At 38.3% G+C, this 17,673-nt stretch overlaps 1 protein-coding gene and 3 long non-coding RNA genes across 4 annotated transcripts in view; 3 read left to right on the top strand and 1 right to left on the bottom strand.

The window, feature by feature from the left end:
* The window catches only part of LOC6042957 (trithorax group protein osa), a 292,090-nt gene that overhangs the window by 175,345 nt on the left and 99,072 nt on the right, over positions 1-17,673 (top strand).
* On the top strand, positions 73-14,045 carry LOC119768783. Its single transcript, XR_005278222.1, has 3 exons — positions 73-985; positions 13,264-13,435; positions 13,490-14,045. It is a non-coding gene; the product is annotated as an uncharacterized LOC119768783 (long non-coding RNA).
* Positions 10,191-10,820, top strand: LOC119768785. The gene is made up of 2 exons (XR_005278224.1): positions 10,191-10,321; positions 10,418-10,820. It is a non-coding gene; the product is annotated as an uncharacterized LOC119768785 (long non-coding RNA).
* LOC119768784 lies at positions 15,352-15,978 on the bottom strand. The gene is made up of 3 exons (XR_005278223.1): positions 15,871-15,978; positions 15,487-15,723; positions 15,352-15,401 (listed from the first exon to the last, which is right to left on the bottom strand). It is a non-coding gene; the product is annotated as an uncharacterized LOC119768784 (long non-coding RNA).

Genomic DNA, 17,673 nt, shown 5'->3' with positions numbered 1-17,673 from the left:
AATTAATACTGACGGTAATAAATGGTATCTGTTGTTTTTAAGTTATTAGTTAATTAATTGGTCAAAAATCGGAACTTCCCACTATCCCGCACATTTTGTACTCCGCATCGCACTGCTTATCCTCTGCCATTTTTTTGCCCATTAGCTCAGTGTGCTCAATCTATCTCACCGCGATATGTCTGTGCTTCGTTCCATTCCGTCCCAAAACCGCCGTCTCCATGGTCGGTCGCTACACCCAACCTGCGCCACTCTCCGCCCAGTGCTCGGTTCGTTCCCCGAACATTTTCGCTCCGGTCGCAGCACAAAATACAGCCTCACGTACCTCACCGGTCCGACCAACGATGCCAAAGCTATTTGCACTATAAGCAGCAGCAGTGAGTGTGTGTCCCCTGTGTTTCGGTTTCTCCGCTCATCTGGCTCACGGCTCACCGCTCGCTCTCTTCCTCACGAGCCTCGCAATCGTGAGGCGACCAAACGGCAACCTGACCATCAGTTTCGCGAGTGAACGTCGGAAGCGTCTCCTCGGGTTTTGTGCTGAGGCGCAGATCTAGTGAGCCGGGGGTTTTTAGAGGGTCGTCGTCGTCGTCGTGGCCAGAAATATCGTCGAGGCAGCTTTCCCAATCTCTGACAGGCAGAGGGATGAGAAGAGCTCTGACCCCGACCAAAAAACACCGAGACCAACTTGCAAGGAGGATGAGTGAGAAGAGCTGAGTGAGTTGTGTGAGTTGGATTGTGTGTGTGTTTCCAAAGGGGAAGAAGAGGGAATGAGAACACGAGCAAAAGACTGAGAGTATAAATGAGGTTTTTGTTGTATTATGTATAAGAAGAAGCAAAAGAAGGGTGGAAATTGAAGCCAACAGCAGCGCAGTGGGTAGAATTCATCGCAGAAGATATGGAAGCAGCAAGGAAAAACCCCCAGAAAATGACAGGGAAAAAGCGACGGAGGAATGAATGTGCCAGCAACAGCAGCAGCAGCACTAGCGAGGTGAGTTTGGTTCGTCGGTTCGTTCTTTGAGTGAGCAGCAGCACTGAGTTTGAGTGCGATAGCGTGTAGGATTTCTCATTTGCTGACTTGGCGACGGCTTGGGGGCGGAACAGGAGGGAAGGTTGGAGTTGGGGGGAAGTGTTGTCAGAGTTGTTTTCTGATATTATATTTCTTTATTTTTTATTAAAAAAAAAAAATAACTTACGGAATTTTGTTCATGAATTTTAGAACACACAGGTTATAGTGCATATCTGGAGTTTTTTTTAAAGGTCCAATAAACCAAATTTCCAGTTTTTTGCTTTTTGGGTGTTTTTGAATCCGCCTTGAGTCAGGGGTATTAAAAACACCCAAAAAGCAAAAAACTGAAAATTTGGTTTATTGGACCCTTTCAAAAAAAAAAAAAAAAAACTCCACAAATGCACCATACTTATAAATGAATTCCTTCGTAGTTCGCCAATTCATGAACACAATTCACGATTACGGGAATTGACTTCACCACTAGCCTAAATTTTCCAACTGACTGATATAGCTTAATTTATTGGTCCGAATTGAATCTTTGTATTTTACTCTTTGATTGAAAACATATTTAAACAACAAATTCCCACGAAAACAGTATAATTCGAAAAAGAAAAGTTGTCAAATCGGGCTCAAAACTGGTGTTCAAAATAATTAAACCCGTATTTTTGTTTTGTTTGGCCATTAGGGTGACCTACACCGTGTAAGATTGCTCCAAAGAAATGGTCATCTTCGTCGATTTTCGCCATTTCAACCTATTTATGGTGATTAGATAGGCTTTTAAGAGAAAATATATTGACGTTTCAAAAATCTAGCCTGACATTTGGAAAAAGTCGCATGAAAACTTGAAATGCTTTTTTGAAAGTCTCGGGACCAAAGAGCCTATGTTTGAAAAAATTGTAATCGGATTCCTCGGGAAATTTTACATAAAATATCAAAAAATTGTGAAGTTGTATTTACAGAATTCCAGGATACGACGCGCCACTCGCAAAAAAAAGGAAATGATGAAACCGGGAAAATCAGCTTTTTTTAACTAAAACTGCGATAACATTAATATTTTAGCGATGACCCATACTTTTTGAGTACTAAAATTTACGTAAAGAAACACACACATTTTCAATTTATTTAAAAAGATAGTAATGCTGAAGAATTTCACAATTTTTTCGAGATTTATACGTAAGTTTTAATTTTCAAAATTTTTGTTTTGATATGTTTTAGCGACCAACAAAGGCAAAATTTGGGCTAATGTTTTGGAAAGTGCATAATCTGATACCTGCGTAATTTTTTTAAGAAAATCAATCATTGTTATAGGAAATCATCGAAAATTTAGCCATAGAAAATCCTTCATAGAGCTAGTTTATTGGACTGAAACGAAACTATTGGCACTACGCCCCCCGGGGCATGGCATGGGATTTCTGCTCCAGCGCCTCTGACGAGACAGGAGAAACCGGGACCGACGTTTTACTTCACCATCCGATAGAAGCTCAGTGGATAAGGCGGGAATCGAACCCGCGTCTCATAGCATCATCGGGATCGGCAGCCGAAGCCGCTACCCCTGCGCCACGAGACCCACGACACTGGACTGGACTGATAGTTACTAAAATATAACCTCTAAAAGCAGATTTTATTTGAAATCGGTATTTTTTCGGCCATTTGGTGGCCATGTTTGTTATAGAAAAAACATTCAAATGTTGATTCAGAATGTATCAATCGAAAAATGGTTTTCTTTGTGTTAATTTTAGAAGCATTTTATGTTTAGTGATTATTATTTTTAATTTCAATTTACTATTTCTTTATCCAGAATTTGGAACCATCATTGACAGTCATTGCAATGCATTGTCCCAAAACACCTCAACGTGAACAGTCACTTGAGCAAAAGGGATAGACTGTTCGTTTACAATCAAGGATTCGCCCTATTGAAAAGTTAATACGGTTATTTTGGAAAATATTGATTTGATTTTGTGCGATTTTAAACCATAAACCATTCGAGGAATGCAGACTATTCTAAATCATATTGTGTATGTTGTTAGAAATTAAATTTTATTGATTTTCATAAAGTTCAATCGTAAGAAAATTGTTTGGGCTAGATTATCTGAACTTTTGCAAACAAGCTCCGGGTAGTGGAGTTATGAAAAACAAAATTGTGTACTTTCTATTTTTTCTGAAGGTTGAACTAGATTCAAAAACCACAAATCAAACAAAAAACAAAACAAAAATTAAATCTTTTTTAGAAAGTTGTCCTGATAAATGAACATTTATTTGGTAGTGCATTTGTGATAACTTACCCTTACTACTCAAAACAAAGTCAGATAAAACAGACATTATTGTGTGTGTGTAACCAACCAAACGGGACCACGCGGTCGCTTCTTACAAATTGAGTTGTTTTAATGTATTTTTTAGATCTGCATTCTATACATGCAAATAACTCGCATAGGCAATTGGATGGTGTTAGCTCTGCCGAGCTTCGGTGACCCATTTCTACGCTGGCTAGCCGAGCGCGAGGTCCCTCAGCTTGAGTCGACAAGCCCCGCCCTGAAGAACGTTTGCATCAATCGGATTCAAACGTTATTTAGAACTTCCGAACCCTTGTCAAATGGACAAGGACCCAGCGCGTATATAGTAACAGTAACAGTATTCCTCATTCCATTCATAGCCTACCAACCAAGTCGCGATGGCCTAGTGGTTAGCATTTTTGCTTACCAATCCAAAGGACGGGGGATCGAACCCCGACTCGAGCGACTTTGATTTTTCGTTAATGTTCAGATTTTCAAGATTTATATTTCCTATAATTTCTCGTTGGGAGCAGATGGGAGTCGAACCCAGGACCATTCGCTTACAAAGCGAACACCGTAACCAGTCAGCCACGGCCGCTCCTAAGTCAAATAACACAGACATTATTCTGTGCAAAATCAGATTACCATTTTAAGATCCAAAATCGGGTTTAAAATTGTTCTTTACAGAAATGTTGAGAAAGTGTACCGTTTTCGAGATAAAAAAAAACCACCTAAAGACAGATTTTTGCGATTTTTTTAATTTCTGTTTTTTTTTCAAAAGTGCCTAGGTGAATGAATGTTCGTTTCGATTTTATTTTGAAATGTTGTTATGAATTTGTCCAAACAACTTTGGAATTTTCCAAAAAATATGATTGAAATAAATGCACACACTGCAAAATATATTTGGCCTTGTTTGATCCAAGCACACAACATTTCTAATTAATCCTCAGAAATATATCAAAACGTTTCAATTTTTTAAGAGTGTCCACTTTTTTCCAGAACTTTGCCGAAGACATTAAGTACAACAGAAATTCCGTTCTCAAGATAGATTCTAGAATATTTAGATACCAGTTTTTATTGAAATTTGTAAGGACGAGCAAATGCCGCAACATGTTTTTTTTTCATATGGAAAGCTGCACTCGTGTGGATCAATCGGACCGCGCGCTGGTCTCACAAATATGAGATCGATCCGACTTCTACAGCCAGAGTTATTCAACTGTCTCATTGTAGACGCACTTGGCAGGAAAATTAATAGTAAAATATCATGTTTTTGTATTTTCCATTACAGGTGACATGCCTTGAATATTTTAGAACAATTTTGCTAACATGAAACTTCAATTAACAAAAGTTATACTAAAAGTATTTATATTTTGTAAAATCCATGTATTTATACCAAATAACTTTGTATGTTTGGTTAAATGAAGTAAAAACTCTATAAACATGCCAAAAATTACTTTCAATTCATACTTTGAAAGAATTACATGGATTTTGAAATGTTTAATGCAGAAAAATCAAAGTGTCTTATTGTTACCCATGGGCTAAAATGAGTGGGGAACAATGAGACAGCCTTGAATTATGGGTACAATTTTGGTCAATCCTAATGAAAGGACATTGTAGTCCAACTCAATCCCTAAGGAACGTCGAAAAAAAAATGAAGAAATATTAGTTGTGATGTAAATGACAGCCTACGAGCGAAAAAGTATTTTTTGTCCATAATTTACTTTTACACCCCAGAATCAAACATTTATGAATTACTTTTCAAGGGAGCGTCCATAGCCAAAGCCACTATTATAGCAGACGTGTGTCCAGTAGATACACCTTTCCCTCAAATATGAGCCTGATTGGTTGAAACTACGACTTGTGAGAGCCATTATATCATTGTTCCCCGTGTCTCATTGATGACTACTCTACCCTACCCATTTTAAGCCAAATAAGCGGTCGTTTTTGAATGATGATGGATAATCTGAAGTGTTCCTTGTAATTTACTAAAACCAAGTACACCAACGAGTAGAGCAACTTTTTGTGAACATTTCTGTATATTTTCACTTTTACTAAAAAAATATTGTATTCCTTTTTACAAGCATTTAAAAAAATATTTCCCAAATGTATTCTAATCAGTCGACAATGCATTACGCCACGCCCATTTTCCTATTTTCAGCTTAGTTCTTTTTTCTTCCAGCACTCTTTTGGGTCTGCTTTGTGCGGCAAATTGTGTTGTTTTTTAAGCGAACACTCACGAAAAGTAGCATTTATAGAGAAAATTTACTGGCATCACTGGCTCAAACCAACATGCGCTGCTGGTGGTGTTGGTGGCCACCCTTTATTTGCCTTCGCTTCTCGCTCGGTTTTCTTCAGCCATCGATTGGAATGGGTCGTCAAAATTCAAACGTCAAAAGACTTGGCGCGTTTGTTTTTTTGTTATTGCGCTTGCTAATTATTTGCATGTTTCGGGATAATTTTTCAAATGAGTGACTAAATAATGTTCAAAACAACATGTTGCCGGTAGTTGGAAGCAATTTTATATCTTCAGTGCTTTGAAATCGCGCAAGTGAAAAGATATTGATGGCGACTTTCGCAGTTAAACTTTCATCATGCATGTGGATGTGTGTGCCACCAAAATGATGAGAAAAGGTCTCGCAAAATAGAAATCATGATCAAAAGGGCATTAAATTTGATTATTTTGGCCAGTAAATGGCATAAATTTGCGTGCTTACTTCAGACGGTGCTGTTGCTGGTAAGTGTATAGCCTAAATTGTATTTTTGGAACTTTAATCGAGCATCAAACTCTCCATATGACGGATAAGGGTGTTTGATTAGAAAAGGTATATTTCCTCTAAAAAAGTTCAAAATTATCGATGTCCGAAATATTGGAGAGTTGCTCTATTTTTACAGTCAAGCTTAAAAAACGACTTTAGCATAAATTTGGAAAATTTTACCTAAAAGAGTGTTTTTGCAGGAAACCCCGTCAGGTCTCAGAAAGAAATTAGACGAATACGAGTAAGGTCTAAAAAAAATGGGTCCTCTCCCTTTTCAAATCCATAAAGTACAAGAGAAATATTATCTTGAGACATTAATAATGTCTTTTGTAAAACTGTCTGAAGAAAACGGGGGGATGGAATGAAAAGAATTCGAAAAAAAAGCAATCGAATATGTGTTATGCAAATATCAAATATAAAAAATCAAGTTCCTTCTGGCAACCCTGCCCCATGCCAGAACCTTCTCCCGCGTATGTGACAGCACCAGAGCGCACAAAATGTTACCAAGTCGGACGTACAACAGCAGCACCGCTCTGCAGTCACTCCAAGTAGAATCAGCAACGACACAGCGGTGCTCTTGGGGAATTAGGGACAAACTCTCTCTCGAAAGAAAAAAAAACGGTCGAGTACTTTTGAAAGATGCTCTGGCGTTTTTTTTTTTTTCGTTGCACGACCAGCCGGCGGCAGACACTTTTCACTGAGAGATGGCCAGGTGAATTTTGCCTCGTTTTTTAGTGATGTCCTCTGGGAGGTTTTCCCCGCGCGGCGGGGCTTTTCACGGTCGATATCGTGGATGAGTATTTCGAAAGGCTATTTCTAACGAGGTCCGTCGCGCGGCGAAAAATCTTAATTTTGCTTTTTTCCAATTTGACGCGATACCGATCTGGATGACGGTTAATCACGCGAACCTTTTGGAAATTGCGCCGAAACACGGGGGTCTCGGCTCGAAGTCCCGTTTTCAAACCTTTCGAACGATGGCAAGGATGAGTGATGCCCCGGTGCTTCCTTCTCCGATACGATTAAATTGTTTTGGAAATTTCGTGCCATTTATCTTGGGCTTCCCTCTTTTGGTGGCCGTCGCTGAACCCCTTTTCTTGGTGGTTTCTCCACGTGGGTTTTTAGTTGGGTATAAAATTGTCGATTTCGCGCGCTTTTATGCTTTTGTTTTGAACTGAAGGTGGTCAGCTATTCAAGGAGTTCAAGATGATACCAGCTTTTGAAACATTGTATCGCTCCAATTTCCAAAGTTGTCATCCGAGAACTCTGCGATAACCCCATTGATCCGAATCCTTTGCATAATTTCCACTGCTTTGATTGATGAGTCCTCAATTCGAAAACCAACCTCTGCAGTGTGTCATTCAACCGCACAACAAAAGCAGCCAATTCAGAGCTCCCTTCCGGCTATACCGCACAGAAGATGAATGAACTGACGGCCTGTATTTGTGTGTGAGTGTGCGATATCCCTTTTCATACCGTGATTTTGGGTCAGTTACTCGAAAGCAGAAGCAAAACAGAGTCATTATATCACATCCTGTGTATCCTACTGGTTGCACAACTTCAGAGGACCCAACTGCTCCGAAGGGGAACGAGCCAGAAGAGCGGATCGACAATTTATTGAGCAACGTTTTTGGAGAAAACCACCTGTTTTTGTTGTGCCTTTCCACTTTCCGGACTGTGTGGTGCAACCTGCATTAGTTGATACCGACACGTGAGTGGGGCTGTATTCCGCAATAATAATCATGAACGTGACTTTGTCGTTGGTCGTAATGAACGTGCCCCGGGATGAAGACAACGTCGACGACCTGGGCCGACCGGTATGACACACCTGCGTTTATTATGTCATTACGGGCGAAAACAACAGAGGCCAATAAAAAATGTGTGTGTGCAAGCGCTTCGTTCTTTGACGTAAGCCAGGTAGCGTTTTCTGAATTGATGCGCACAAATTTTACGGGGAACACTTGAGGAGGTTTTGGGCGCTTGTTTTGAACTCGATCAATATCGAAGATGGTTTGAGTTGGGGTTGTTCCCTAGCTTGGAGATTGTTTTTATAGGTGCCAGCTAAGATTTGGAACTTCGGGGACATCAAATTTCAAAGTGATTTTGATTCCGGGACTTTTTGTAGACTTTTTACCTCCAAACTAGACCGCTGATCAATGAACTAACAAGTTCGATGTCCTCACTGCCGCAAATCAAAGCTGGGTACCCTATAAACAACCCAAACCCATAATCAAGTCATTTGGCCAAACAGTCTTCGATATTGATCGAGTTCAAGCGAACATCTAGAACGCTCAAACGTCGGAAGCCACTCTTTAACGACCAGTCAGCAGAACGCAAAATCATATGATTTCCTCGAAGGACGCACACGTACACCCGCCCCAAAATGCACACATACAGCCCACCCTGCGAAGGCGAAAGTTGTCCGCAACAACGTCGGGACGCGGAAATTCGCCGAATGTCCTAGATTCTAGTAGGTTAACTTGGTGAAGCGCGCGGGAGGAAAGCCCCCGCCGCCGTATGTACACAGCGAGATTTTAAAACTTTTTTTTTCCTGTTGAGCACCAACAGCAGTAAAATCGAGCCCGTCGGAAAATCCCTTCCACGTGGGGTTTGGCGTATTTTCTTTTTTTTTCTGTCGTCGTTCGCTGAAGGCCTTGAAGTCCTTGGAATACATCCGGAAGGTGGGGGTGGAGAAGGACGCCGGGTAGTACATTCACAAATACACTCGCGCCGGGCATTTCGCTTTCACTTTATTGCGGTGCGATTTCCACAAATCACTTTCGAACCCACGTGCCGCGGGAGAATTTGGGACGGTCCTTTGAACTTTCGATTCCGAAAATGTCCGGAAGTGACTGAGGGGGATGTTCCGTCTGCTAACAAAGAGGGATGACGTTGAACGCAATGGGCGGGCAACTTCCGGTGTCCTTCTGCTAATTGGGCACTTCCGAGAACTTGGAAGGTTGGATAGAACAAACAGATCTGAGCTCTGAAGTCAGGATATTTGTATGTATGTATTAATAAGTCATACGATTCGGCAACTAGGAAGTTCTTGGATGACCCAAAATATCCCAACACATCTAGTCTTCCATACTAATTGAAATGATCTCTTACTTGTTACAGCGGTAGACCCACAGATCTCCAGAAAGGTCTTGGATGACCTAGGATATCCCAACATATAAACAATGTAGTCTACCATACAAACTAATGCTTTACGGATATGATTTGGGGTAAAAATCCGAAGCCTCTTACTTGTTGTTTCGATAGACCCACAGGTTTCAACACCAAAAGCTCTTATATGACCCAGGATATTCTAAAATTTCAACAAATTAGTCTACCATACTAACTGAAGTTATACGGATATGATCTAGGGTCAACATTGGGCGACCTCTTACTCGTTTGTGGCGGTAGACCTACAGATCTCAACTCTAGGGAGCCCTAGAATGACTCAGGGTATCCCAATATACCAACTAAGTGTTCTGCCCTACTAATATATATGATCTGGGACGACCTCGTACTAATAACGGTGGAAGACTCACAGATCTCAACTCCAGGGAGTACTTGCACAAAGTAGTCTATCATACTAACTGAAGCTACACGGACGCAATTTGGCATACAGAAAGTTCTTGGATGACCCAAGATATCCTAACATATCAACAAAGTAGTCTACCATACTAACAAAAGCTATAAATATGTGTCCTGGGGTCAAAATACTTGTTAGGGTGGATTTTCATGGATTTTTCGATGACCGACATCGAAAGCAGCTTACGATGCTCGTGGTCGAATTTTGCCGAAAACTTCATTTTTTCAAAGAGATACTCGTCAAAGATATTTAATATTGATCTAAAATGACTGTACAAGTAATAAAACATACCACTCTTTGCCGGAAAGTCGCGAAAATACGATTTTACGACTTTTTATTTTCGATGCACGAGCATTTTAAACCGACCGACATCGAAAGCATACTCACGACCATGCTTTGCTAAAATGTCAGTGCATTGAAACTCGATGCTCGTCCGCGCCGCTTTGTTGCCATCGCTGCACCCCGGACACAAACCACAATAACGCTTGGTAACTGAGCGGGAACATGTGGGAAATGAAACTCAACGAAAAAAAAAATCTGACTGATCTGTCAGGCTGGTCTTGTCAAAAATCAAAACAGCTGATTTGGTTGTTGTCAACGCACTTCCAAATTTTATTTTTTGAGGCCAACAAAACGATTTTTTGACCAGTTTCGGTGATTGATTGACCAGTTTCGGTGAATTATAAAGCGGACAGTTTACTCAATCATTGCAATGGTAAGTATTCGTTGTTTCCAGGGAAAGTTTTGGATGCCAGTCATTTTCCAAATAAGTATTTTCATGTGTTTTTTTTTTATATTTATTCTATTGCAGAACAAAAATCAAAATGAAGCGAAGGATTTCAAGGACCGCAGGTTCTGTTTGGTCGGCATTAATTCAAGTCCCTGGAGGGCAAGTTCCAACCCTCTTCAACGATGCTGGATAGGAATTGAGCTGGAATATTTCAAAGCTGGTCCGAACCAGGACGATGCCTCCAAAAATCGACTCGTCACCAGAGTTTCAGGGTTGTTTATAATTCTCCGGCGCGCCTCCTATCAAACGTCGCAAATATTACGAAACATTCATGCAGTATCGAGAAATTAAAAATGAGTGTGTGTGTGTGCGACATGGAGTTAAACTTTTCAAAGTGCCATGGTAATCTTCACAGAAAGTTTAACTCCATGTTGCACACACTCTCACTTTTAATTTCCCGAATCGATTTAATAAAACCGAAACATTCCAAACGTATATATGTTTCACGATACACAGAACTGGAAACGAATACAAAACATTGGCTTGATAAATAGAAAAAAAATCATCATAATTTTCATTTCTTCTTTGAGAATGCAAAAAAGGGTTAGGGATAGGCGGGGGAGGGGGGAGTGTTCGAAGGCTTTGTTACTCCTGTTGGTCATAATAATATTAGCAGCCCACCCCAAGACTGTACATCATATCTAGATTAATTTTCAATATCACAAGTGCGCCGTGGGTTTCCTATGTACATAGGACCTTTTGAAAAAGTACCTCCTTCCAGTACACTCAACCCCCGGTGGTTGGTCACTTTTTCGTTTGACACTTTTTTAGTTTGTACCCCGTTGGTTGGTCAAAGTCAAACTACAAAGTGACGAACTGTCACTTTTTACACGGCGCTCACGCACACTATCAAAACAAACGTTTGGTAGTGTGTGTGAACTCCGTGTAAAAGGGGTGTTAAACTAAAACGTGACCCCGTTCGTTTGACAACAGTTGGTGTCAAACCATCGGGGTTTGAGTGTATATATTTCAACAATTACTATTTTTATAAAATTGTAAAATAGCCTGGTATACCTGTATACATTTCTAAATATAGATTGTACTTGATTATCATAAAACCCGAGGAAATATATTTCGGATAACCAAGAGAGCAATGGTCAATGGCATATCCGTCATTCCGCTGTAAAACGGCAGTAAATACTTTCGGATAATCGAAACTTCAGATAATTGAGGCTTCGGATGTTCGAATCTGGCCTGTAAATTAGCTGTCAAATACTTGTGCGTTCATCCTTTTCCAAAGTTACTGTAGATTCTATCATTTGTTTACACCATTTTGTTCAAAAGTCTAAAATGTCTAAAATAACGAACACGCGAGTGGCTGGCGTAAAATTTAAAGAATCTTTAATAAATGCAATTAAACTTAGGCCAGCACTTTACGATAAGCAAGACCCAAAGTATTCTAAAGTAAATATTACCGAAGCTAATTGGAGTGACGTGGCTGCAGAGGTTGATTCAGGTAATAACTTTTGTCAACGATTGTTTTAGGGTGGATACAATTCACAATTTTAAAAATTTTATAACTCTAATTTAAGTTATGAAATTAAAAAAAATCTACATTACTAAAAATTCAATTTAAATTTTTTTTGAATCTCAAATTCCTGAAATTGAAATATCATGAAAATCTCTGGACGTAATATTTGAACAAACCCATAATTATAAAATACCAAAAATTCAAAAATAATAGATTGTTTTTTTTTTTGATTCCGAACATAATAATAAATAATAACTATAAAATATTTAAAATTCCTTATTCTCAAATTATAAACTTTTTATAATTCCGCAATTCTTTAAATAAAATTCTTAAATTTTTAAATACTAAATAAAATATACTTAAATTATATAGTTCTATAATTATAAAATACTAATAATCATATTTTCATAAATTATTTTTTTTAATAATTTTGAAAATCTTCTATATTAAAATTCTTAAATTATATATGTAGCACTAAATAAAGTGTACTAAAATTCTGGAGCAACATTTTAAAAGGGCGGATAAGCATTTTGACAGCCAGTACTGTTTTGTAAATTCCGAGCCAACAGGTAACTAATTAACAAAACCCGCAGAGTTGAAAGGTAGCTGAGAAGGCCAGCTTTTATTTTACATTTTGATTTTTGGTAAAAAGTTACCTGTTGGCTTGGAATTTGCAAAATATTTTCAGCTGTCTAAATGTTTATCCGCCCTTTTGTCGTGTTGCTCCAGAATTTATAAATTATTCAATTCTTAAATTGTAACATTCTAAAAATCTAAAACACTAAATGTTATGTACTTAAATTCCATAGTGCTATGATTTTAAAATTCTATAATTCTTTAATTATCAAATTCTAAAATTACTAAATACTTTAATACTAAATAACATAAACTAAAATTCAATAATTATGAAATTCAATCATCTTAAATTCAAAAATCATAAATAACATGTAGTTAAATTCTTAAATTCAAGAACACTAATATGACATGTACTAAAATTATATCATTCCAAAATACTTAAATAACATGTACTAAAATAGTATAATGAAAAAATACTTTAAAACATGTAATTCAAAAATAAACAATATGTACAACGGTTCTATAATTCTATAATTATAGAATTCCATTATTCCAAATCTCTAAAAACTTTAAGTTCGAAAATTCAAAAATACTAAAATAACATGTACTTAAAACCTATAGTTATAAAATTTTGAAATTCTTTAAAACTGAAATAACATGCACTGAAATTATATAATTATAAATTTTAACAATAATTTTAAAACTCGAAAAATCGAATTTCCTAAAATTCAAAAAATCTTATGAAATAAATATTCCAATACCAAGAACTTCTTCACATTGGTCATAAGCAAATAATCATTTCAAATAATTTAAATTTCAGATGTAAAAACGTGCAAGGGAGAGTGGAACAAGATCCGAAGAAATTTTCGAAACCACCAACAGAAACAAAAAGTTCTCAAAGCAAGTGGATCTGGACAAATAAAAAAAAAAGCAAGAGTTTTCGAATTTGCAGAACAGTTAGATTTTTTGTTAGATGTTGTAAATAACAGAAGGTAAAAGAAAATGTGTGTTTATCTAGTTTATGGTAATATAATGTAATTTTACAGAAAAACAAATACAAATCTGCCGAAAGCGAACTCTTCGAATTCAAGTGGAACAGAAAGTGATGCTGCAGAAACAGATTCGGATAACAATTCTAAGAATGTTGAAGAAGAAGAGAAAGAAGAACATCAAGAAGAAGAAGAAGAAGAAGAAGAAGAGCAAGATGAAGAAGAAAACGTTGCTGGAGAAGGCACAAATGACGAAGATGGCGAACATGAAACCGATGCTAATTATAACAGAGATGGCCAAGGATATGCTGCTGAGGAAAACGAAAAAGAAGACGAGAATAGGGCGAGTGAACTTAGAAGATTTTTCAACAATCCACTTGGGTTAGATGCCGAAGATCAAGATTTTCTAGCCCGACTTTCTCCGGTTCAACAGCCACCTGAAATCGATACTGATGATTCGGCCTTAACGGCGAGAGCCACAGCTGATTCATCAAGAATGACACGTGCAAAAGCAACGAGGAAGCGCAGACGTAGCCAAGGGCAGACTCAGTCAAAAAATTCTTCGAGTTTATCCCAGAACAAACAAAAAAAGTCACTTGCACAGCAAAAAGAATCACATAAGGCAACAACAAGAGCACGTAAACGGAAACGAAGCAGTAGTGTTTTGAACGACGAGCGAGCTTTTCTAAAATCAGCGACAGAAGCTGCTGATTTAATAGCAGAATCAGCTGGTCGGAAGAAACCAGAAAAAGAAGACACCAATGATCAAAAACTAACCAGAGCATTTAGTGATACTTTATATTACTATCTTATTCAACTTCCCACACAAAAAAGATTGAAATTGCAAGTTAAATTGTTCGAAGAAACGTCTTCAGCGGTTCTTCGCGAGTTGGGAGATTAGACTGTTTTGTTTAAATAATTTAACCAGCGAACAAATATCGATTTATACTCAAACTGTGCCTAATTAAGAAAAACAAACATATTGTGACGAAATGAATAAAACAAACATGATTTTAAACTCAGACATATTTATATTTTTTGAACTTATTTTCATTTTTTGCCTGCCCTTACTAACCTATTTAGCCAAATTAAAGGAAACACATTGACAAGGTATTTTTTAAAATAATCTCTCATCTGATTGAACTGTTTTTTAGCATTTCTTGCACCAAATTGAGTTCCCTTTTCCCGAAACAGCAAACGATCATTGGGTTGCGTGATTATTTTACCGTTCTTTTTTAATTCATTATTTCTTTTGTGAATCAAAAAGTTATGAAGAACTATTGTTGCTTTCACGATTGAGTCCACGTTTTCGACCTTCCCGTTTATCTGTTTTTCGAGTACTCTCCACACTGAAACAAGAATTCCAAACGCTCTTTCAATTGTCTGTCTCGCTCTTGAAATTCTTGCATTAAAAATGCGCTCTTCTAGAGTTCTATTTTTTCCGCCATATGGCCTCATTATATGATTACAAAGCGGAAATGCTTCATCTGCTGCAAAAAAGTGCGGGAATTTTTTGGTGCTGTTTGGCAGTGTTTTGTCGGCGGGAATATGCAGCCTATCCTCGAAAAGGGCCTTTCCAAACTCAGATGATCTGAGAACACCGCTGTCGCTGATACCTCCGTACTGACCTATGTCGACACACACAAATTTACAATCAGCATCACACACAGCAAGTAACACGATGCTAAATCTGCTTTTGTAGTTGTAGTACAAGCTCCCAGACTTGGCTGGATTGCGAATGTGCACGTGTTTCCCATCCATGCAGCCGATACAGTTTGGGAGTTGCCATTTTTGCATAAATTTGGTAGCAGATTTACGCCAAGTTTCTTCGGTGGGTGTGGGCAAATATATGGGCATTAATATGTCCCACAAAACATCACACACTTCCTTGATGATGTTTGTCGCGCTAGTGAAGGAACATAGATAACCATATGCCATGCTGGTTTTGTCACCTCCAGTTGCCAGATATCTAAAATAAGCAAAACGATAAAAAATATTATTTTTGTTTCTTTAGTAATAAACACTGATAACTCTGCGACTCAAAGTTTAAATACCTTAATGTGAAAGACAGCTTAAAATCTGCTGATAAAGCGCGCCAGTGTGTCTTGGTCAGACGATGCTCAACTAGATTTAACAGCTCTCTATATTCTGAACTAGTTAGCCTGATGTACTTTTTCATCATTTTAATATCACTTGCTTTCTTTAATTTTCGCATAGTTGTAGAAAATTGTGAATGCTTGGTGCGCTGTCTCCAGATGGCGTGAACCCACCATCGTTTATTAGCATATCGGCTGAAATGCAGAAAAAAATAATTATAAATCCACAAATCATCGCTTGTCGCAAGATATCACACACACGACGATATAAGCAACTAACAATATTTATGTCCAAACGCTAAATGGATTTTCACCTACGAACTAAATTCCACAAATACTTACCTCGAGGGAATACGTCTCCAACGCTTTCTGGTGAAGTAAAAAACTCCAAGTAGGGCAATAAAAATAAAGTTAAGAGCATTTTCTATCATTTTAAACCAAACAGTAGGATTTACACCAGCAGACTTTTGCACCGATTAGAAGATTTTGATAGGCTTGCTAATTCACATTCTAGAGAATAATATTCAACAATGTCTATATGTTTTATTTCTTTTCATCGTTGAAAACGGGAAACCAAGTATAGTTATCAATCTCTTCAAAACGTTTAGGCAAAATTTAAAACCGTTTTGAAATATTTCATAAATTAGATGGAAAAATAAATTATTTAATTATTTTAATTGTGCAGTGTTGGACCATTTCATATATTGTTCTAGATCCACGAACACCCGCGTTGTTTATGTTTGTTTTTGCCATTTCTTATTCTTCGTTAAGTTGCATGCAAGCAATAATCGATGCTAGGAAATTCGATAAAGGTGTGTGTCCATGCTAAACGCGTAACGATGTCTTTGAGCATTATAGCAACTACGATGCTCGTGCTCTCGATGTCGTTGCACAATCCATGAAAATCCAGCCTTACGGTGGTGGTCTTAGATGCATTAAGTTCAAGAGGTTTTCAAATGACCCAAGGCATCCTAACATACCGGCCTAGTAGTCTACCGTACCAACTAAAACTATACCGGATGCAGTCAAACTTCCTATAACGGAACTTCGTTTGGAGGAAGTTTCTACCGTATTGGCCGGTTTCTACGGGGGTCCAAAATTGGTGATTTACCATCGGTAGCTTCAGTAAGCCACGATGCATACATACTCTGCGACATGTTGGATTGTTTTGGGTCATAAAAGAACCCGCGGAAGTTATGGTCATGGTATCTACCTGTTCAACGGAAGTCTACATGGGTATTTTAACCACTGGTATTCGCTCAGGTAGCTATAGTAAGCCACGATGCATACTCTGCGGCATGTAGGATTGTTTTTGGGTTATCTTAGAACTAGTGGAAATTATGACCTTGATATCAACCTAATCAACGGGGACCTATATAATTATTTTGACCATTGGTATATCTTCAGGTAGCTTCTGTGAGCCACGATGGGTATTCTACGGCTTGTTGGAACCTTCTGGGTTACCAAGAAACTCCTTGAAGTTATGGTCTTGATATCTACCTGATCAACGGAGGTTTTTATAGGTATTTTAACCAAAGATAAAGCTTCAAGTAGCTTCGGTGGGCCACGATGGGTATTCTGCGGCATGTTAGAGTATTTTGGGTGATCTAAGAACTCGCGGAGGATTATGGCCTTTTTATCTACCTGAGCAACGGGGGTCTATATGAGTGTTTTAACGATGGATATTCTGCGGCATGTAGTAACGTTCTGGGCCATTCATAAATTCCTTAAAGTTATAGCCCTGATATCTATATGATCAACGGGGGTCTTTATGGGTATTTTAACCATTGAAATAGCTTCAGGTAGCTTTAGTGGGTCACAATGGATACTCTGCGGCATGTCGGAACGTTCTAGGTCATCTAGAAACTTCTTGAAGTCATGGCCTTGATATCCACCTGATCAACGGGAGTCTATATGGGTATTTGAATCATTGGTATAGCTTCAGGGTGCTTCAGTGAGCCACGATGGATACTCTGCGGTATGTTGGAACGTTCTGGGTCATCTAGAAAATCCTTGAAGTCATGGTCCTGATATCCACCTGATCAACGGGAATCTTCATGGATATTTTAACCATTGGTATAGATTCAGGTAGCTTCAGTGGGTCACGATAAATATTCTACAGCATTTTGGATTGTTTCGGGTCAT

Source organism: Culex quinquefasciatus, chromosome 3 (assembly GCF_015732765.1).
Source record: "Culex quinquefasciatus strain JHB chromosome 3, VPISU_Cqui_1.0_pri_paternal, whole genome shotgun sequence".
Classification (NCBI taxonomy): Eukaryota; Metazoa; Arthropoda; class Insecta; order Diptera; family Culicidae; genus Culex; species Culex quinquefasciatus.
The sequence above is the reverse complement of the archived record's forward strand: the minus strand, read 5'-3'. Positions and strand labels throughout refer to the sequence as shown.